The sequence below is a fragment of the Apium graveolens genome, chromosome 3 (genome assembly GCF_009905375.1).
Source record: "Apium graveolens cultivar Ventura chromosome 3, ASM990537v1, whole genome shotgun sequence".
In the NCBI taxonomy this organism is placed as follows: Eukaryota; Viridiplantae; Streptophyta; class Magnoliopsida; order Apiales; family Apiaceae; genus Apium; species Apium graveolens.
This window is the reverse complement of record NC_133649.1, coordinates 252,047,447-252,070,866: the sequence shown is the minus strand read 5'-3', so window position 1 is coordinate 252,070,866 and position 23,420 is coordinate 252,047,447.

Genomic DNA, 23,420 nt, shown 5'->3' with positions numbered 1-23,420 from the left:
TTTTCAGAATTTAAATTGGATTAAAATCTGCATTAAATCAACAAGACAATTGAAAATGAACTAGCATGACAATCAGGATTGTCATACCGATTGTCATGCTAGGCCATTTTCAATAGTCTCACCGAAAGTTACACTAGGAGAAGGATTGTCTTGCTAGTTCATTCTGATTGTCATGCTAGTTCATTCAGATTGTCTTGCTAGTTCAATCCATTGTCCTACCGAAAGTCTTGCCAGCTATAGGATTGTCATGCCAATTCAATTCTATTCGGCTGTTGATTAAAAATAAGCAGAGAAGCAGCAACTCAATAATCCAGAACACAGAAGTCAAGAACAAAGCAGAAAAGAAAAACAAGAAGAAATATTTCATCTTTTCATCTGCATACTTCAAGATTAAATTTCTAGATTGTAAAGTTAAATCCAATCCACTAGAAATCTTTATCTTGCTCTTGTGTAACAATCTAGCGGATTAAAATCCCTAGAACTTAATCTCAAATCGCGTTTAGCATTTGATTCTAATTATTGCAAAAATAGAAAAAGTTCATGTCGAATTTATTCTAAATTTGTGATAATTAATTTGAGATTAATTCCTTGTAATCGATACAGTTGTTGTAACACCTTTCAAGTTTAATAATATTCTTATTTAACTTGAATTTTGTTTCACATTTTTTATTCCGCATTTAATTCGATTATTCGGTACTGTTTGTATTCAACCCCCCTTCTACAAACACATTGGGACCTAACACCGGTCCTCAGGATTAAGACACACTCAATCCCCAAAATATCATTATCCAGTCCATCGTTTAGCAACCGGAACAATCGGTATGCTTTGATATAGTCTAATCACCAGAATATATCAATATCAATGTGTAGCCAATGAATTATGAATCAAGAATTCAAGGAAACTGAGAAATCAAGAATCGAAATGAAATATAAATAAAGGAATAGTAAGTGTATATCAGTGATTATGCACAAGAATCAAAAGAGTGCAAACGTGATAAACATCTGAAGTAATGTCACTATTCTTAAAGTAGAATAGGGGAAAAACTTGCCTTCTGCACGACTTACTGGAAATGCGTCACCTTCGTCTATTACCGGCTCAACCTGCCTTGCTGGCTTAGCTTCTGTTAGAGAAATAGACTGATTTAGTCATTTCGTACTTCAATTGCATCTTGAATCGACTTCACAACGTTCCTAACATCTACCTATGCGCTTATGACTGACTCATGTATTATTTATTAACAAGTAAGACTCGATTAACCACATAATACACATAATCACATAGTCATTTTTATAGTTAAAATAATTTTTAAAATCAAAATCGACTCGTTGATCATTCAACTGCTCGTTATCTGACTCGTTTCCCATTTTTCCGGAATTTTTCGGATTCGTCTCGGCACGCATTTCGACTGACAATCAAACAAGTAAAAAGTTCAACTATTTTCTAGAAGAAATTAGACTTTAATATTATTTTTAATGGAAATAATTCATTTTCCTGAGTCAAAGGGCTTTCGTTTCGCTCGAATCGGACTAACGGTCTAATTATTATCAATTAAACACTGATAATTCAATTTATTATTCAATATAATTAATTATAACTAATTTTTAAAATCCTAAAATAATTTTTAAATAATTATTTAAGACAAATCAGAATTAAAAATGATTTTTTCTATAATTTTTGGAATTAAAATGAATTTATTATGATTTATTGAAAACTATTTTATTAATTATCAAAATAATTAATCATTTTTAAATAATTAATAAATAATAAATAATTGAGAAAATAATTCGATCTGATTTTTAGAAATTAATTCAGAATTATTTATAATATAAATTAATTAATTAATTAATTAATTAATTTATAAAATAAATAAAACTGATTTTATAATTAAAATAAAATAAAAATAAAAATAATTCCCAGAAACATCTGTTAGAAATTAAATCCTGACAGAAACAGATCAAACCCGGGTTAACCAAACGGGTCAACCGGGTCACAATCCGGGTCATGAAGAACATGACCGAATTTTTCAAGAATCCGGTGACTTCACCGGATTCCGGTGAATCAATTACAGACCCAAATCAGCACCGTTTGGTATGGTTTTTGGTGCTTTTCATTGCAAATCACATCAACAACTCACTCCAACCATTTGTTCAACAAAATCATCCCTGTAACAACTTCTCCGGCCAAAATCGATCAAACACCGACCTAAACTCCGGCCAAAATCCTATCTTTTGATTCTATAAACGAAACTTAACGTTCTATAATCCAAATCAAAGCTAAGAACATATACAATCAAAGCCCTAACCTTTCAGGAACCAAAGATTCACAGAAAACATCGATTTGTAATTTGAAATTTCAGTATAAACCCTAAAAATCGTGAATCACGATACGAACTATCGTTTAATCAATTAAACACCATGAATCGACTGTAAATCATCTAACAAAGCTATATCAATCATCAAAACATCAAAATAACCCTGAAATAAAAAAGGCCTAATTCGAACATAAACCCTAGAAATCGAAAATCAAAAACGATGCATTAAAACATGAAATTAATATCAAAAATAGAAAGAACATATCAAATCCTTTGATTTGAGTACTTGAACTGCTTGATTTGGTGAAGAAATCAGATCAAAATCACAGTTTAATTCCTCGACCCGACTTGGTTCTTCCCGACCCGGTTTGCAGAGAAAATCAATTAATTTCTATTTTTAGTTAATAATTAATAATAATTAAATAAAATTTAGGCTATTCATAGTAGTAAAATTAATACTCCTAAATAAAATTAAGGCCCAAATTCTACACTTTTTAAAATTAATAGGCCCCTAATTTTATAATTCTGAGTATTAAATTTTAATTTATAAATAATTTATATATACAATATATATGCCAAAATTTCTCAAAAATTATGAATAATGCAGAAATGCAAAGAAATAATATAAATGAAAGTCCTATAATTTTATAAAAATAAAAATGTAATTTTTGTGGGGTTTTTAACACCCAATGGAGCCCGGAAAAGTCATTTTTCGCAAAACGAGAAAATTTATAAAATACCTAGATGTTCAGAATAATGCGATGGTAAAAGCCGTTTGATGAAAAATAAGACCCATTATTTTATTTGAAATACTTCCTTTAAAATCATGATTCGGGTCGTAAAACGTTTGAAATGAAAGCGATAAATGAAAAATAAAATATCTGAAAAGCATCTTAAATGACACATACTTACACATAAATGTCACATTAACACACATAATTTATTATAAATATGATATAATACTGACGTAGATTTCCCAGACGTTACATCCTCCCCCTTAATAGGATTATGTCCTCAGAATCTTACTACGAAAATAATTGAGGATATTTTTCTAACATTTCACTCTCGAGTTCCCAGGTTGATTCTTCAACCATAGGATTTCTCCACAAAATTCGCACTAAACATACAGACTTATTTCTCAACACTTTCTCTCACCGATCTAAAATTCTTACCGGCTGTTCTACAAAAGACAAATCAGGTTGGATATCTATCGCTTCATACTCGATTACATGCCTAGAATCAGGATTATATTGCTTAAGCATCGACACGTGAAACACATTATGAATATGTTGCATATGAGGCGGTAAAGCTAATTCGTACGCAACTTTTCCCACTTTCTTCAAAATTTCAAACAGTCCGACGTATCGTGGTTTCAATTTACCCTTGTTGCCAAATCTGGCCAATCCTTTCCATGGTGATATTTTGAGTAATACGTGTTCTCCTTCCTGATAATCCATATCTTTCCGTGCTTGATCTGCATATTTGTGTTGCCTGTTTTGTGCTGCATCTAATCATTTTCGAATAAGTTCGATCTTTTCTTTTGTTTGTTGGATTAATTCTGGACCCAAAATCTTGCGTTCTCCAACTTCATCCCAATGTACTGGTGATCTGCATTTCCTTCCGTATAATGCTTCGTATGGTGGCATTCCAATGCTTGCGTGATAACTGTTATTGTAAGAAAATTCCACCAAAGGCAAATGCTCATCCTAACTGCCTTCGAAATCAATCACACAAACTCGTAGCATATCTTCAATCATTTGGATAGTTCTTTCACTTTGCCCATTGATTTGCGGATGATACGCGGTACTCATGATTAATTTTGTTCCAAGACATTCTTGAAATGGTCTCCAAAATCTTGAGTTGAAACAGGGATCTTGATCAGACACTATAGATATTGGAACTCCATGTCGCATCATAATTTCTTTGAGATATAAGTGCACTAGCTTGTCGAGTGAAAATCTTTCAGTTAATCGGTAGAAAATATGCTGACTTCGTGAGTCTATCAACAATCACCCATATCGCATCATGATTTGCTTTAGTCCGTGGTAGTCCTACCATAAAATCCATCGCTAAATGGTCCCATTTCCATTCTGGAATATCTAACGGTTGTAATAATCCGCTCGAACGTTGATGTTCCGCTTTGACCCGCTGGCATATGTAGCATTTACTTACCTATTCTGCTATTTCCTTCTTCATATTCGGCCACTAAAAGTTTTCCTTCAGATCGCGATACATTTTTGTACTCCCTGGATGAATGGAATACCTTGTGCTGTGCGCATCTCGCAATATCTCTTCTTTTAGTTCTGCCACGTTAGGGATCCAGATTCTCGATGCAAAGCGTAGAATTCCTTCATTATCCTTCTGAGTTGTGATTTCTTCTCCCGTTAAGTCATCATCCTGACTCATCATTTCTTCTTGACAGCGGGGAATCTTCTCTAGCAACTCTGGTTGAAAAATCATAACATACATAGCTTCTGTAGATTCATTGGGAACACGAATTTCGATTTCCAACCTATCAAATTCCTTGGCTAATTCTTCGCATGAAGTTAACAAATTCAATCTTTCTTTCCTGCTCAGCGCATCTTCCACAACATTTGCTTTCCCTGGATGATAACTGATCGTAACATCGTAATCCTTAATTAATTCCAGCCATCGACGTTGTCTCATGTTCAGTTCCTTTTGCGTAAAGATGTACTTCAGACTTTTATGATCTGTGTAGATTTCGCATTTCTCACCATAGAGATAGTGTCTCCAAAGTTTCAACGCAAATACGATCGCTGCTAATTCCAGGTCATGAGTAGGATATTTCTGTTCATGAGGTTTGAGCTATCTCGAAGCATATGTAATGACGTTACCGTGCTGCATCAATACACAGTCCTAATCCGCGATACGAAGCATCGCTGTAAATGATGAAATTCCCATGCTCATCTGGCAATACGAGTACCGGTATGGTTACTAACCGATTCTTCAGCTCTTGAAAACTTTCTTCACATTTGTCATTCCATACGAACTTTTCACTTTTTCGAGTTAACTTGGTCAACGGCGTAGCTATTTTCTCAAAATCTTTGACAAATCTTCTATAATATCCTGCCAATCCTAAGAAATTTCGAACTTCTGTCGGTGTCTTTGGTCTTTCCCAATTCAACACAGCTTCAATCTTCGCTGGATCGACTTGGATACCTTCTCTATTGATGATGTACCCTAGAAATTGTACTTCTCTCAACCAAAATTCATCTTTCAAGAATTTCACATACAGTTGTTCTTTCCTCAGAATTTCCAAAGCTATCCTCAAGTGCTCAGCATGCTCTTCTTCTGTCCTTGAGTAAATCAAGATGTCATCAATAAATACGATCACAAATTTGTCCAAGTATTTCTTCAATACCCTATTCATCAGATCCATGAATGCTGCTGGCGCGTTAGTCAAACCGAATGCCATTACAAGAAACTCGTAATGTCCCTATCTCGTACGAAACGCAGTCTTGGGAATATCTTCGGCTTTAATCTTCAATTGATGATAGCCTGATCGCAAATCTATCTTCAAAAACCATGCGGCTCCTTTTAGTTGATAGAAAAAATCATCGATTCTCAGTAAAAGATACTTGTTCTTGATAGTTAGCTTATTCAATTCCCGATAGTCAATGCATAATCACATACTTCCATGTTTCTTCTTCATGAACAATACCGGTGTACCCCATGGGGATACACTGGGTCGTATGATGCCTCGGTTTAGCAGATCTTGCAATTGCATTGATAATTCCTTCATCTCGAATGGAGTCATTCGATATGGAGCTTTCAAAACTGGTTCTGTACCTGGTGTTAGATTAATCGTGAATTCAATTTCTCGATCTGGCGGTAACCGTGGAAGCTCGTCTGGAAAGACGTCCGGGAACTCACATACAACTGGAATCTCTTCTAGTTTAGGACTTCCTTTTTCAGTATCTAATACGTAAGCTATGTACATCTCACATCCTTGTCGAAGCAATCATTTGGTCTGCATCACTGTTAAAAATTTCTTCCGCTATTTTTCGCCCTTGAACATTACCGTTACATTTTCCGCACTTCGCAATTTGACTTTCTTATTTGCGCAATCAATCTGTGCATTATGACACGCTAACCAATCCATTCCCAAAATGACATTAAAGTCTCCTAGCTTAAAAGGAATCAAGTCTACCGAAAAATGATGTCCAGCTATTTTTACATCGCATGCAGGACATACTCGATCTACTGGAACTTGGTCGTCATTCGCTAATTTTATAATTAACAGTCTCGCCCAACCATTCGATTTCGCAATGTAACTTATCAAGGAATTCTTCAGAAATAAATGAGCGAGTAGCTCCAGAATCAATTAATACTTTAGAACTTATGGAATTCACCAAAAGCGTACCTGCAATTACACTCGGACTCTGTACTGCTTCTTTCATTGTCATGTTGAAAGTTCTTGCTCTGGGTTGATTAGGCGGTGGTGGAGGTAATGCCAACACTCTTGAAATACTGTCTACCATGGCTGGTCCTTTACAATTTCTAGCAATATGCCCTTTCTTTCCACAATGGAAGCAAGTAATTTCCACTATTTTTGCCACTTGACATTCGTTAGAATAATGCCCTCTTGCTTACATCGGTAACATATCACATCTTTTTTGATACATACGGCGGTATGTTTTCGATTACATGTCTTGTAGTACGGCACTGGGACTCTGACCATTCCCTGCTGGCTGGGGGCTTGGAAACGATTACCTGTTTTCTGGGTACCCTGTCCTATCCTTTTGAAATTCAAATTTGTCCGGGCTTGAGATCCCGATTTTCTGCTGGAGCGGTCTTGGAAACTTTCCTGTCCTTTATCTTGCTGAGATCTTTCACTTTCCCCTTCAATAATCAAAGCATTCTGGACTACGGCGGTATACATTGTTAATTCAAAAACTGCAACTTGTCCACGGATCCACGGTCGTAATCATTCTTAAAATCTTTGAACTAGCTTCTCTTCAGTATCAACCTGTTCTGGAACAAACCTAGCCAACTCAGTAAATTTGGCCTCTCCTTTCAACAAGTAAATAACAAAGTCAGTTTTCTGCTCTTCACCTACCTTGACTAGCGCAAATGCTTTCTCTATTTCTTTTAACCAGGTGGTAGCCTTAATAGGATCAGTAGACCCCTCAAATTCTGGAGGTTTAACCGACTGAAATTGCTTGAAAGTAATAACAGGTAATACTGGTGGTATCTGAGGCTCAGGACGAATTGGCTGCTGTAACATTTGTTGTTGAATCTGTTGCTGTTGATGCTGCATCTGTAGCTGCATCATTACCATCTGTTGTTGCATCAGATGGATCATTTGGTTCATGGTCTCATTAGTCTGTGCTTCGGAATTACTGTTAGAAGTCTCAGTCCTAGTCTTTCTTTTTGGTGCCATTTTCTGATAATAAAACAAGTGATATTTATTTAATAGTTTAAATAAATAATTGACAGTAGGTAAGAAAACAATTTATCCTGTATTAACAACATGGTTCGAATAAAGAAAACAGTTGCTTAATATAAAAACAGGAAATGTAAACTGTTAAATAAAATGGTTGTTCTTTTCTTTCTCTTTTTTTTCAACAGAATTTATAATATGAAAAGCTGTAAAACAATAAAGTGAAGACAAATGCTGTAAAACTGTAAAGACTGAAGTTTAAATAAAAGAAATTTGAAAAAGTTCGTTTTATATATATGACACCAGCCTCAGGTGTAAATGCTTGATACAAAAAGTCTCGCTCTGCTGGTTATCCCCACGGCTACAAGTCACACTAACTACTATCAGTCAAACTACTACTACAGGTTAAACTACTACTATATACATACACACTACTCACTAAGTTATACTATGCTGTATCTATATACATCTGCACTCTGAAGTCACTATCTCAAAACCCAGGCGGAATATGCCTCAGCTCCTCCCTAAGTGCCTGGACCAAAGTCTGTACCAAGCGGAATATCATGTAGAACTCTGCGAAAGAAGGTGGTCCTTCATGGGTCAAATCATCGAGCTCCCAAGTGGCACTCATCAAAACCGACTGTAATCTCTTTCTCATAAAGTAATCCGGCTATAGGGCCGCTAACGGTCCTTTGTCCCTCTGGTCAAACAAATGCATAATCTCTCGGCACTGTGCTCTCCAATACTCCACATCATCCCTCATAACCCTGTACTCATGGTATGGTACCATATACGGCTGTGCAACCTGACCCACTGACTCCTGTGACGGAACCCTCGGTATACCTGCACCCTGCTGTGGTAATCCCAACTGTAAATCCACATTATGCTCTCCCATCCCCTCGACTGGAATCATCTGAACTATGTCCGGCTCTGGGCCATTCACTGGTATAGGAGGTAACACGGGGGGTGGTGGTAACTCTGGCTCAATCCCCGGTATAAACTGATGCTCAACTGGTAAAGGAACCATCTGCTCAAAGAACTCAAATGGATTGAACATCTCTATAGGGTCCTGGGCTATCGCCTGTACTGGTGGCACTGGCTCCTGTGGCAATGGTGGTGGAGGTGGTAGAGGAGGAAACATGTACTCAGATACTGGAGGTATAACTAGTGCCGCTGGCCCGGTGACTGTCCTCTCCGAAGAAGCCGAATATCCTGAAGACGCCATCTAATAATATACCAAAAAAAGAAGAAAGGTCATTGATCAATCCTAAGATTTATACTTTCCTATTCTAATCTGACCTAAATCCTAACACCACTCATCCTATTTGACTAGTCCTATCCTATGTGATCTCCCTATCTTATCTTAACCCTAATGTTCTTGTTTTCAGGGACCAAACCTACAGCTCTGATGCCAAACATGTAACTACGTCTAGACCTGGGGTATAAGTCTGGGGTTACTAGCTAATCACCAAACCTGTACATTCTGATTAACAATTAATAAAAAAATGAAACTAAACCCCTTTAACACTAACCAGGATCTTTTTAGGTTGAAGTATGAAAACAAGAATCTCTAACAACTTTATTACAAACCAAAATTCAGAATCTCACAAACTCTTTTTATTACAAACCATTGTCTATTCAATTTTAAAACTAAGTTCATCTTTTATTCAAACACACAAACTAACTATCTACACTCCACCTGCTCGGGCAACTCAAAGCTTTCTTCCTGGATTGGGATCAACACCTTGGGTATGAGATGATCATGAGGCTTGACCTTCTTTACCACTCGAGTCCTGATGGGTTTCATATTCCTTCTTAACTGAAAATAATAAGGTGAATAACAACAAAAAGGGTGAGCCAAAATTTGCTCAACAAGTGCACAAAATATAAACAGTGTTAAAGCAATTTAAACGAAACCTCAATCCCGGGTATATCTGTAAAGATATAACCCCACGAGAATAGAAAGAAGGCCATCACTGGCGAGTACAAATGAACTAAACTGGACACAAGTTCACATCTATATTCTACTGATTAGTCAGAATATAATGTAGATCTATATCTCCATATATAGATCCAGTCGGGTACCCAGGCACTACGGCCCATATCGAGGCACCAGTCATATCCCGGTCCTCAGGATTAAGACACACTCAATCCCTAAAATATCATTATCCAGTCCATCGCTTAGCAACCGGAATAATCAGTATGCTTTGATATATTTTAATCACCAGAATATATCAATATCAATGTGTAACCAATGAATTATGAATCAAGAATTCAAGGAAACTGAGAAATCAAGAATCGAAATGAAATATGAATAAAGGAATAGTAAGTGTATTTCAGTGATTATGCACAAGAATCAAAAGAGTGCAAACGTGATAAACATCTGAAGTAATGTCACTATTCTGAAAGTAGAATAGGGGAAAAACTTGCCTTCTGCACGACTTACTACAAATGCGTCACCTTCGTCTATTACCGACTCAACCTGCCTTGCTGGCTTAGCTTCTATTGGAGAAATAGACTGATTTAGTTATTTCGTACTTCAATTGCATCTTGAATCGACTTCACAACGTTCCTAACGTCTACCTATGCGCTTATGACTGACTCATGTATTATTTATTAACATGTATACTCTATTAACCACATAATACACATAAGCACATAGCCGTTTATATAGTTAAAATAATTTTTAAAATCAAAATCGACTCGTTGATCGTTCAACTGCTCGTTATCTGACTCGTTTCCCATTTTTCCGGAATTTTTCGGATTCGTCTCGGCACGCATTTCGACTGACAATCAAACAAGAAAAAAGTTCAACTATTTTCTAGAAAAAATTAGACTTTAATATTATTTTTAATGGAAATAATTCATTTTCCTGAGTCAAAGGGCTTTCGTTTCGCTCGAATCGGACTAACGGTCTAATTATTATCAATTAAACACTGATAATTCAATTTATTATTCAATATACTTAATTATTACTAATTTTTAAAATCCTAAAATAATTTTTAAATAATTATTTAAGACAAATCAGAATTAAAAATGATTTTTTCTATAATTTTTGGAATTAAAATGAATTTATTATGATTTATTAAAAATTATTTGATTAATCATCAAAATAATTAATCATTTTTAAATAATTAATAAATAATAAATAACTCATAATTAAATAATAAATAATTGAGAAAATAATTCAATCTGATTTTTAGAAATTAATTCAGAATTATTTATAATATAAATTAATTAATTAATTAATTAATTAATCAATAAAATAAATAAAACTGACTTTATAATTAAAATAAAATAAAAATAAAATAAATTCCCAGAAACATATGTCAGAAATCAAATCCTGACAGAAACAAATCAAACCCGGGTTAACCAAACGGGTCAACCGGGTCACAATCCGGGTCATGAAGAACATGACCGGATTTTTCAAGAATCCGGCGACTTCACCGGATTCCGGTGAATCAATTACAGACCCAAATCAACACCGTTTGGTACGGTTTTTGGGTGCTTTTCATTGCAAATCACATCAACAAATCAGTCCAACCATTTGTTCAACAAAATCATCCATGTAACAACTTCTCCGGCCAAAATCGATCAAACACCGACCTAAACTCCGGCTAAAATTCTATCTTTTGATTCTGTAAACGAAACTTAACATTCTATAGTGCAAATCAAAGCTAAGAACATATACAATCAAAGCCCTAACCTTTCAGGAACCAAAGATTCACAGAAAATATCGAGTTGTAATTTGAAAATTCAGTATAAACCCTAATAATCGTGAATCACGATACAAAAATCATTTAATCAATTAAACACCATGAATCGACTATAAATCATCTAACAAAGCTATATCAATCATCAAAATAACCCTGAAATCAAAAATGCCTAATTCGAACATAAACCCTAGAAATCGAAAATCAAAACGATGCATTAAAACATGAAATTAATATCAAAAATAGAAAAAACAGATCAAAACCTTTGATTTGAGTACTTGAACTGCTTGATTTGGTGAAGAAATCAGATCAAAATCACAGTTTAATTCCTCGACCCGACTTGGTTCTTCCCGACCCGGTTTGTAGAGAAAATCAATTAATTTCTGATTTTTAGTTAATAATTAATAATAATTAAATAAAAATTAGGCTATTTATAGTAGTAAAATTAATACTCCTAAATAAAATTAAGGCCCTAATTCTACCCTTTTTAAAATTAATAGGCCCCTAATTTTATAATTTTTTAGTATTAAATTTTAATTTATAAATATTTTATATATACAATATATATGCCAAAATTTCCCAAAAAATTGTGAATAATGCAAAAATGCAAAGAAATAATATAAATTAAAGTCCTATAATTTTATAAAAATAAAAATGTGATTTTTGTGGGGTTTTTAACACCCAATGGGGCCCGGAAAATTCATTTTTCGCAAAACGAGAAAATTTATAAAATACCTAGATGTTCAGAATGATGCGATGGTAAAAGCCGTTTGATGAAAAATAAGGCCCATTATTTTATTTGAAATACTTGCTTTAACATCATGGTCCGGGTCGTAAAACGTTTGAAATGAAAGCGATAAATGAAAAATAAAATATATGAAAAGTATCTTAAAAATATCGGAATGACTCAGAATGCACGTAACACGTAACAACTAGGGTTTGATAGATACTTACACATAAATGACACATTAACACACATAATTTATTATAAATATGATATAATACAGACGTAGATTTCCTAGACTTTACAGTCTACTTTCATGACTATTGGGTTAAATGCTAGAGAACCAAGAGACAGGGCTGGACTAGGTTCTGATGAAGCTAATATCAAGACATGAGTTGAAGTCGCTACTATAGATCCATTTCTATTGATTGACAGGCCTCTTGAAGATGTTACACAGAAACACCTTGATAAGGTTATCTCTGTTCAAGTGGTACTGGATGCTCATGACAAGCACAATGTCAAGGAAAATCTGATTCTATTTCTTGAAGATGGAAGGACATATCAGATGTCAGGAATCAGATGTGTTGAACAAATCATTGAAAGAACTTCAATTCTTTCATTACCTTTTAGAGGTAAAGTATGATATTACTAGGAGATGGTCAAATTTCATATTGAAGACCATCAGAGATAAAGCAAGAATTTCTGGTTCAAGAGTTACATAATTCATTCCTAATATTGTTGAAAATGATGGAAGTGAAACTCCAATGAAGAAGAATTCTGCTAAGCTTGAAGTGTTACAGAATGAGAAATGTCTGTGCTACAATGAAGATTCTTCTCATCCTAGGGTAGTAAGACTGAATGATGGTTTAGAAAGAAACCATATCTCTGCTTTAAGGACTACAATCTATCAGATTGGGAGTCAAGATGAACAGATGAAGCAAGTTAAAGCTACAATGTCTCAAGTCCTGAGGAGTAAAGAAGAAAAGCTGATATCAAGCTTTGTCAAGAATCATTATGGATTCAGATTGACTCAGTGAGATTGGTAAAAGCTACAAGGACTTTAAGTTGTAGTTAGTTATCTAGTTAAACTCTTATTGCATTTGTACTTAAATGTTTTTGACATCATCAAATCTATTAACTTGTATATTTTGCATAATTTACAAGTTGGGGGAGATTGTTAGATATATTTGAGATGTCATGTCTAATATGATTCATGTTTAGTTTTTAGATCTTAACAAACAGGACATATCAGGACTTACTAAAATCAGGACTTATTGGAAGTCAGAACTTAATATCAGAACTTAAGGTCATATCAGAACTTAAGTGCGGGAAGACTTTCATATAAGGAAGGAAGCTGATTTACAGTAGAAGATCAAGACTAAAATAAAAGAAGATATGTATGACAAGAGTTAGAGGACTAGAAGACTTGTAGAAGATATCTGATTGATATATTTTAGGAGACAGAATTGTATTCCATATCAATTAGAAGTTATCTTGTAACTGTGTACTATATAAACACAAACTTAGGGTTTACACTATATGTGTTATCATTATCGAGAAGATTATACATTGTAACCTAGCAGCTCTTAGTGATATTTGTTCATCACTGAAAGAGAACAATAGTTCTTATTGTAACAGAGTTTATTCAATATACTTGATCGTTGTTACATACTTGTGTTAAATCGATTTGATTGTATTAACACTGTATTCAACCCCCTTCTACAGTGTTGTGTGACCTAACATAGAAAGGGTGAGGTATATTGGAAGAATAATCCATACCACCCATAGAGGTATTGGGTATATCTGATGTAGAGTATCTTGGTCCTGAGGAAGTGTTAATGATAGAAGGGATTTGAGAAATCCTTCCTAAATTTAAGGTTCTTGAGGAAGCATCAGAATATCAGGAACTAATAAAAGGGGCTCGGGATGATCGATCAAATGTAAGAGTGACTCTTCCATTGTCATCTTGGTGAACTTGGTGTATTTGTGTGTTAGGTTCTAATCTTTCCGGTAATCTAGGGCGAGCTACCCCTTCTAAAACCCATTCAGTGGGAAGGGAAATGTCATGCCATTTTATGGATCGAGGAATAATTGTGTTAGACCTTGAAAGGTCAGTTTGAAGAAGGATGGTTTCTCCTTTGACGAAAGCATTTTTATGCCCATCATCACCAATGGACATTATTGCTTTATAATGAATTCAAAATATTAAAGCAACCAGAATTGATCCTTCTAACATTTTATAGTTGTGAGTTTTAACTTGGAGTGTCATGCTATGGATAACATTCCTGTCTTTAAGAGAAATGGATAAATTTGGATAGCAACTAAAAGAGATGGGTCCGTTACATAGACTTGATTCTATGGAACTTAACAGAGAGTCATTGAACTCAAGGAATCTAGCATCTCTTAAAATGGCTAATATTGAGGTGTCTAATCCTTCTTTGGTGAAGGGCTTAATTCCTACACTGGACTAGACCTATATGGATGTAATTGTATGATTTTGCTAGTTTTTCAAGGAACTTTTGGTGAGAAGGTGAATTATTTCGAATTATTTTGATAGGTGTATGTCCCTTTCTTCGGTTTTGATGGAAGAACTTGAACTATACCATTTTGTATCATAAACTTGGCTTTTTGGGATTTTTGGGATGTCCCAACGCTCTATTGCTTTTTGGAGGTTGTCGACGTTAGTTTCCTCACTATGTGTAATATTTCTTAGTGGAAGAGTTTGAAAGAGATGTAGTTCTGCAGAATACAGAATCCATGTTCTAGGTTCAAAAAAGACGTAGGCTAAGCTTTTGCTTACAATCCTAGAGAAAATGGGTTTACTGCCTCCTATGGACTTATAACCGATAAACTAGGCAAAACGACTCGGCAAGGGCTTAGCTACAAAAGTTAAGAACTAAGAATAGAGAAACAGTAGGCAATAATATTACAACTCCCTTATGGCTCTGATACTCTCAAATGGGAAATGAAAAGAACAAAGCAGTAATTAGGTACTTTCTGTCAACAGTTTGACTATAATCCCAACAAAAGCTATTCAAAAACAAAATCTGATGGCGAATACAAGTTATATCAAAGACCTTATCAGAAAAGGTCTTTCACAAATTCTAAACATTTCTACAAAAAATCAATAGATGCGTTCTATAATAAACCTTCCTTTAATAATAACAATAAACCTACCTACAACAAAAAACCTTTCAACAAAAATAGATTTACTAAACCAACCAATAAAGATATAACTTGTTACAAATGCCGAAAAAAGGGACATATATCTAGATTTTGCAGACTTAATAGGAAAATACAAGAGAAACATAGAAGAAAATCTATCCACCAAATCTCGGCTTTACTCCTTGAATCCTCCGACTCTGAGACATCTGAAATGTCTGGAAATGATGAACCTCTTCAAATAGATGAGATTGCAACAAGCTCATCTTCTTCTCATAATTCCTCCTCTGAAGACAGACGAATCAACGTCCTAACCAGAAATGAGGAACATTCTCTCGAAATCATAGAAAAGATAACTGATCCCCAAATAAAAAAAGAGCTCTTAGAAAAATTACTCCAACGACCAATTGAACCCAAACCAGAACAAAAACCTTCCATTCTCCCATCAATAAAAACTACATATGACTTGACCACAATATTAAAAAAAACAAAAACCCAACCAGAAATCCGTTTCAACAATACAACACCTACACAAAGAAATCAAGAAATCAAAAAGAATTAAAAATCCTTAAAGAACAACAGAAGATAGATTCTGAAGCATTAAATGTCCTTCTAGTTCGTGAAGTAGAAGAGAAAAATACTGAACAAAAACAACTAAGCAGTTTAAACAATACTCCTGAACAGGATGAAGATTTCTTATATGAATTAAGACAAGTTACCTACCGAAAATATCTCATTAAAGTCAAAGTTATCTTCTCAGATGACTTTATCTTAGATACCATTGCCTTATTCGATATAGGAGCAGATTTGAATTGCATTAAAGAAGAAATAATACCAAAAATATTTCATCAACATACTAACAAAAAATTAACCGCCGTTAATAACTCAAACCTCAATGTAGTTAGTAAGGTTGATGCCTCTATCAATAATAAAACCTTCCAAATTAAGACATCTTTTCTCCTAGTTAAAGGAATACATCATCTTGTCATATTAGGTACATCTTTCTTCAATTTAATAACCCCTATACTGTCACCTACGAAGGTATTACTTTCAAAAGCAATGACACCAAACTTACCTTCCCATTCCTTGAAAAACCCAAAACAAGGAACCTCAATACAATAAAGGCATAATCTATATATAATAACGAGATAAATGCCTTAATACAAGGCAAACTAATACAATTATCCCATCTAAAACAAGACCTTTCCTCTCACAAGATTGAGAAGCAGTTAAAAGACCGCTTTATCAAAGAAAAAATCTTAAAATTACTAAAACAAATAGAAGTGGAACTCTGTTACTGACTTACCAAATGCATTTTGGCATAGAAAATAACATATGATTGATTTACCTTATCAAAAAGATTTTGATGAGAAGGAAATACCAACAAAAGCGAGACCTATCCAAATGAACTCCGACCTAGAACAACATTGCAGAAAAGAGATCACCGATCTCCAATCCAAAGGAATCATATCAAAATCCAGATCCCCGTGGTCCTGTGCAGCTTTCTATGTAAACAAAAATGCTGAAATTGAGTGAGGGACACCAAGGCTAGTTATCAATTATAAGCCTCTAAATAAAGCTTTAAGATGGGTACGATACCCTATACCTAATAAAAAAGACCTTTTACAAAAATTAAGATCTTTGGTAATATTCTCTAAATTTGATTTAAAATCAGGATTTTGGCAGATTCAAATCCACCCTAAAGATAGATATAAAACCGCTTTTACGGTCCCATTCGGACAGTATGAATGGAATGTCTTTCCATTTGGAATCAAAACTGCCCCTAGCGAATTCCAAAGAATTATGAAAAACATATTCAATGACTATTCTACATTCTGTATAGTATATATTGATGATGTTCTAGTTTTTTCAGAATCTATTGAACAACATTTCAAACACCTTAAAACTTTCTGCCATGTATCTAGGAAAAATGGTTTAGTCATATCAAAATCCAAGATTTCCCTATTTCAAACTCGTGTAAGATTTCTTGGCCACTACATATCAAAAGGAACAGTTACACCAATTGAAAGAGCCCTAAGTATTTCCCGATAAAATCACAGATAAAACCCAACTCCAAAGATTTTTAGGAAGTCTCAACTATGTCCTAGACTTCTATCCAAACATCAATACGATAGCCAAGCCCTTACATGACCGTCTTAAAACTAACCCCGTCCCTTGGTCATCTGAATATACCGAAATTGTTCGACAAATCAAAGCTTAGGTTCTAGAAATCCCTTGTCTACACCTTGCTGATCCAAATGCTTCTAAAGTAGTTGAAACAGATGCTTCAGAGTTAGGATACGGTGGTATACTAAAACAAGTAGTCAATGGTAAAGAACAAATAGTCCAGTTTACATCTGCACATTGGAATGATTGTCAAAAAAATTATTCTACTATAAAAAGGAAATACTTTCAATTTTTTTATGTATTACAAAATTTCAGAGTGATTTATTAAATAAAAAATTTCTCCTTAGAGTCGATTGTAAATCTGCAAAAGAGGTTTTACAAAAAGATGTCCAAAATATTGCATCAAAACAAATTTTTGCCAGATGGCAAGCATTATTAAGCATTTTTTATTTTGATATTGAACACATTAAGGGAGATATGAACTGTGTCCCTGATTTCCTGACCCGTGAGTTTCTACAAAATAGATAGCCTCATGCCTCGAAAAGGCAGAGGTGGGGCAAAAACCCCAGCCTTTCCTGGACAACTCCCGGTCACTCAACAAAGCAAAGCGAGTACTTCGTCAGGAAAACCGATCACATCCTGGATCGATAAGGTAATTACAGATGAAGAAGATAATAACTTATTTCTAGCCCTTCAAACCATCAATGCCCATGGCCTCAACATCCAAAATCCCTCAACATCCTCCCAAAGCTCTTCAGAAAAATCAACTAAAGTTACCCAATAAAACACTTCTTCCAGCCAACCTACAAATACTCCCTTTCAAACACAAACAACCAGTTTTCAAAACCCAACCCTCTTAGTTCATCAGAGACCTATGTCAAAATTAGAAATTGATACCCCAAAAATACAAAACCAGGAGGTAGTAGTCAGCCAGTCAAACGTTTCAAAATCTAATTCTGATTACTATACCAAAAGAAGCCATCAAAAAATAATATCAGTTAAAAAAGGATTTAACAATGATGATGCCTCCCTAGCATATTTCAAATGTTTTCCCTAAAGGATGGATGTTCAAACCCTGGGATCTATAAAAAAATAATGACTATTATCAAGCCATTCTCTTGTCTACTGAATCGGTCACGTTCAAACATTTTTACAACACTCAGGATAGAGAACACTCAACGCTTTCATACACAACATGTCAAATCCAAAAGGTGATCCACCCAAGTCAATGGGGCCAAGAACTTCCACCGTCCAAAAATTTTTCCTTCAAACTTTAAAAGATAATTAAACCACTGCTCCTCATATTCCTACTGGGATTACCAGCAAGCATGGCATAATTCATTCTTTATCCAAAATCAGAAGAATAGTCATTCATGGTTGTTTTATTTCAACACCAAAATCCAAGTGCAGGAACTCCCTGTTTCGTTCCTTCAATGGTGGGATTTCTTCGGAGCAATTGAAGAAATTCTTACTCTAAATGCATCTGAATGTCTAAAACTGTTCAAAACACACTTCAAACCCACAGAATACGAAAGACGTTTTCCTCCTCTTTTAATGTTATGTTCAAATTTCTTTCTTCCATGGGTCTGTTCTTGGGAGTTTAAAATTCATTTCAATCAAATACAGTCCTGTATTGTTCGGTCCTTTAAAGTCAAATGGTGGAGCAATTTCAAAGAAGACCAAAAGATTTCCAAAAAGATCATTCAAAAATGGTTATCAAGTCAAAATTTTATTACCAACAAAGAAGTTCCCACTTTCTTTGCCCAAAAATCAAATGGCCAGGCATTATTAGCCCAAGCAAAAACCAGAAGCGAATACAAAGAATCCTTACTTCAACTCGCAAATTCAATTTATGATTCCGATGATGATAGCAGTCCGGTTCATTTAGGAGATGACAATGAAGATGACTGTCATGGGATATTTTCCCATGTAGTTTCCACTGATTGAAATCACAAAAAACCAAAAAAAAGAAAAAAAGTCCAAAATACCCCCATAAATTTCATGCAAATTTACATCATTTCATATTGTTTAGTTTTCCTTTATTTCATTAATGTAATCAGTCTGTATTGATACTTTTTTACTCCAAATTATTACGGGTAAAATGGTAAAAAGTACTTAAAAAAGAGGATATTGTACATCATTTAAATTTTATATCTAGTTTTCATTATATCGGCATTTCTCAAAAATCCCGTAAAATAAGCAGAAGACAAAGAAGACACTTCCCACTGAGACTAACTCAACATTATTCAAAAGAAGACAAAGAAGACACAAAAAAAGATTCCCACTGAGACCAGCTCAGCATTATTCTCCAAACAAAGCAACTTTTCATTTAGGAGATGACAACGAAGATGACTGTCATGGGATATTTTCCCCTGTAGTTTCCACTGATTGAAATCACAAAAAACTAAAAAAAGAAAAAAAGTCCAAAATACCCCCATAAATTTCATGCAAATTTACATCATTTCATACTGTTTAGTTTTCCTTTATTTCAATATTTTAATCAGTTTGTATTGATACTTTTTTACTCCAAATTATTACAGGTAAAATGGTAAAAAGTACTTAAAAAAGAGGATATTGTACAACATTTAAATTTTATATCTAGTTTTCTTTATATCAGCATTTCTCAAAAACCCGTAAAATAAGCAGAAGACACAAAAGAAGATAAAGAAGACACTTCCCACTGAGACTAACTCAATATTATTCAAAAGAAGACAAAGAAGACACAAAAGAAGATTCCCACTGAGAGTAACTCAGCATTATTCTCCAAACAAAGCAATTTTCTGTGGAAGAGGAATCATACTCAAAATCCTGTGAACAAAGCAACCTCCCACTCAGCAAAGCAGCCCCTCCACTAAGAAAAAGAGGACCTCCCACTCAAGTCAAGCTGTCCACTCAGGAATGTAGAACTCCCCTACAAGAAAAATAATGACGTTGTTTCAAGAATTTAGACTCCTCATCCTTCTATAAATAATAAGAAGAAGAGAGTAATATACACACTTGAAATTAGAGAGCATATAATATACACATCTCGTACCAGTGATAATAGTTCATATTTCCGAAGTTTATTCTCAAGTTTTCTCAAATTGTACACAAAGACTAGCAGATTGCTTTCAGTTATATAATCAAAAGCGTTTCCAAGTAATTTCAAATCCTATTCTTGTTCATATCATATTTTAATATTTTGTGTTAATTCTTAAGTTTTACCATGACTTAGTTATATATAATATGCATACCATGTCTTAGTCCTACTATATTATTCTCCCTACTGTTTATATTAATATTTATTGGTCCTATAGCGTCCTTTTGTGGATACATTCAAATCCACCAGAAAGTTTTAAAGACCTGTGTTTTTATTACCGTGTGTTTGATTTACTTAATTCCTTATTCCGCACTTTGCAAATCAAAACACTTATATATATTGAGTTAGAACATTTTTATAAATCTCGAAAAGAAGCCAGAATTACATTCAACCCCCCTTCTGTAATTCTTGTTGTATTGTTAGGGAATAACAATTGGTATCAGAGCAAGCTCTTGAAGTAGAAATAGTGTAAAGATCATAACAAACAGCAAGATGAATAAGAAGGATGTTGAAGTTAAAATTCATTTTCTGGATAAAGACAATTATCACCACTGGAAGGTGAAAATGCATCTACATCTTCTTTCTCAAGATGAGGCCTATTTGGATTGCATAGAGAGAGCTCCTCATGTACCAATGAGAGCTGCAACAGGCAATGAACCATATGTTCCCAAGCCTAAGCATGAATTGTCAGATCTTGATATTGAGCAAGTCAGGAAAGATAAGAAGGCCATAAATATATTGTTCAATGGAGTTGATGGTGATATGTTTGATAACATCATTAACTGCAAAACAGCCAAGGAGGTTTGGGACATTATCCAGATTATTTGTTATGGTACTGAGCAAGTAATGGAGAATAAGATGCAGCTGTTAATTCAGCAATATGAGCACTTCCATTGTGGAGATAGTTCGTCTCTCACTGATATTTTTAGTAGATTTCAAAAACTACTAAATGCTCTAAAGTTGCATGGAAAAGTCTATCAGACAAAAGACTCTAACGTCAAGTTCCTTAGATCTTTTCCAAAAGAGTGGAAGCCAATGATAGTCTCATTGAGAAATTCTCAGGATTACAAGGAGTTTATCTTGGAGAGACTGTATGACATCCTGAAGACTTATGAGCTTGAAATAGAGCAAGATGAGAGGATGGAGAAAGGAAGGAAGAAAAGAGGGTCCATAGCACTAGTTGCTGAGTTAGAGAAAGAGAAAGAGATGAAGGTAGAAGTTGTTGAGTCTACATCAAAGGTCTGTGAAAACAAGGGCAAAGGGCTGGTAGTTGAAAATGAAGATCATTTGAGCCAAGATGACATGGATGATATTGATGAGCATTTAGCATTCCTGTCCAGAAGATTTGCCAAGCTCAAGTTCAAAAACAACTTTGGAGCAGCCAAGCCAAGTAGAAATATGGTGAATAAATCCAAATTCAAATGTTTCAAATGTGGCTTGGCAGGGCATTTTGCTACTGAGTGTAGAAAGTTAGATTCCAACAAAAAGAAGTTTGAGCATGTTGATTATAAACAGAAATATTTTGAGTTGCTCAAGCAAAAGGAAAGGACTTCCATTACACAGGAAAATGACTGGGAAGCTGATGGATTGGATGAAGATAAAGATGTAAGCTATGTCAATCTAGCCCTGATGGCCAACTCTGATGAAACGGAAACAAGTTCTTCAAGTAATCAGGTAATCACCACTAATCTAGCACATTTATCTAAGGCTGAGTGTAATGATGCAATCAATGACATGTCTACAGAATTATATCACTTGCATGTTACACTTAAGTCCCTCACTAAGGAAAATGCTAAAATTAAAGAAAACAATTTGTTTTTAAGTGAGAGGAATAATGTGCTAGGTCTCAGTTCATTGAATTTGTAAAATTAAGAATTGAATGTAAGATTGCTAAGGATGAATTAACTGAGTCCTTGAAGAAAGAAGAGATTTTGAAGAAGCAGCTTGAGCGAGAACATGAAGTGATTAAAGCATGGAAATCGTCCAGAGATGTCCATGCTCAAATCAGTAAGATTGCTAAGGATGAATTAACTGAGTCCGTGAAGAAAGAAGAGATTTTAAATAAGCATCTTGAGTGAGAAGAGGAAGTGATTAAAGCATGGAAATCATCCAGAGATGCCCATGCTCAAATCACTAATGTTCAAGGTATTGAGTCCTTTTATGATGCAGCCTGGAAAAAGAGTAAGGAGAAGCTGGAATCTAATTTGGTTGAAGGATTGCTCACCGATGTGGACTCGACGGATGATGAAAGTCATCCGTCGGATAATCAAAAGGATTATCCGTCGAGTGACAAAGAGCCACATCCGTCGGCTGTAAGCAAACCTGTGAGCAAAGCCAAGCTTGCCAAGTAGAATGAAAAATATGGATCAGTTTCCAAAAACTTTATTTCAGGAGAATCAAGTCAAGTAAAGAAGGAGAAGAAAGTGATGTTGGTCATCTATCCATCAAGCAATTGAATGACTGATTAGAAAGGATTGAGGTTAAAATAGAAACTAAAAAGAAAAACAATAAAAATGGGAAAGTAGGGATTAAGAAACATAAGAACTACACACCCAATAAGTATGCTCCAAGAAAAATCTGTGTTAAGTGTGGTAGTGTTAATCATTTGTCTGTTAATTGAAAACTTGCCATGCCTACTCCTATATCTGTACCCTCTTCTTTTCCCAACATGAATGCCATGCCTTCTATGCCTATGAATGCTATGTCTGCTCATAATATGAATGCACAATTTGCTAATATACCATTTGCACCTAATCTTTATTATGCTGCATTTAGTATGCCACAAATGCCATTTACCATGCCTTACTGGAATAACATGTTTGAAAATAGCATGCCTTTTCCTACTAATCAAAATAGTGCATGATAATTTTGTTTTAATGACTGGTTTCAAAGGTCCAAC